Consider the following 1,588-nt stretch of genomic DNA (forward strand, 5'->3'; position numbering starts at 1 on the left):
GATCCTGAGACGACGCTGTCTGCCACTGCTGTTGCTGCTAACGCTCCAGCCGCCACGACAACCGTGGCTTAACTTCGACGAACGGTTGAACGCAAGGCGCTGCCAGTTCCTGCTGTTGCTGCTCAAGCTGTTGCCGCTGTGGCTTCGGGGACGCTGGATGTCGAACGGACAACAGGCTAATGGTCGGCAAAATCGGGATTGGCAGTAGCAATCGCGGACGTACTGGCGGAAGGAGGATAAGTATTAGGCAAACGCAGAAATAGAAACACGTTCTGAAAATGCAGCAATCGTCGTAGCCGTAGTAGTACAGGGAAACCGCATCCAGCTGCAAACGCCGTAGGCAGAGCCCTCCTTCCCCTGAGTGCCTACGGCGGGGAGCACCCAGAAGAAACGCCGATGTCACTCACCATCCATTTGACGCTGACTCGCTATCACAGATGTGATGCCACAGAGAACAACGAATGTGCTTGATTCATTGCTATGGAAATGAACAATATTTTCTAGTCCAGGTACACACACATATAGACACAAACACGCGAGAACACCTATTCATTCACCGGGACGTGTCGCCATATAAATGACATCTGGATAGAGACACTGGTAAGAACAGAATGTAAAAACTATGTCTGCAGATGCAAATTACAAATTGACATTTGTATCGGCTAAATTATTTGTAAGTTTTCAGATTCGTAGTAAGTTTTTGTTGGTCACTGTCAGACCTGTATGGAATGGTATACCTGTGGCAGAGGTTGGTTGATGAGTTGATGTTGGCGAAAACGTTCTGGGATACGTACAACACGATGCTGCCAATTCTGGCCGCAACGATGGAGCCTCTCGCCAAGGTATGAGACGGTGACATATGCTGATAAAGATGCTAAAATTGCTTTTTTGCTAGTGTTCTAACTTCATGTTATCTCTATGTTTTAAGGAGGTCGACTTCGAATGAGACATTCGTAAGTTGTATCTGGAGCGTGATAACTATGGCTTCGACTACTGATGATATCTCATCACCTTTTACCAAAAAGCACGCTTGAGGTATACGTGGCTAAGATGCCGAGCGTGCACATGTCATTCGGTTCCCTAAAGCAGTTCCTTAAAACGAAAAGAGCCGCAAACTGTGAGATACTTTTGGTCCTAGAGTGTCGGGCAAGGGAAGATCCCACCAAATGAAAGAATTACGTACAGTAAGGAATAAACTAATAACATACGGATAAGATTATTAGAACGCACTGACAGATTATAGAGGTGGCAATTTTCAAAAGAGTAAACACTTTTTAGGTAACGTTTTCTATAAATTCTATAAATATTTCTATAGAAATGTAAAAAATCAATTTATGTATCTATCTATGTATCTATCTATCTATGTAAATCTATCTATCTATCTATCTATCTATGTAAATCTATCTACGTAAATCTATCTATCTATCTATTTATCTATGTAAATCTATCTATCTATCTGTCTATCTATCTATCTATCTATGTAAATGTATCTATCTATCTATCTATCTATCTATGTAAATCTATCTATCTATCTATCTATGTAAATCTATCTATCTATCTGTCTATGTAAATCGATCTATCTATCTAT

Source organism: Varroa destructor, unplaced genomic scaffold, assembly GCF_002443255.2.
Source record: "Varroa destructor unplaced genomic scaffold, Vdes_3.0 BEIS01000006.1, whole genome shotgun sequence".
Classification (NCBI taxonomy): Eukaryota; Metazoa; Arthropoda; class Arachnida; order Mesostigmata; family Varroidae; genus Varroa; species Varroa destructor.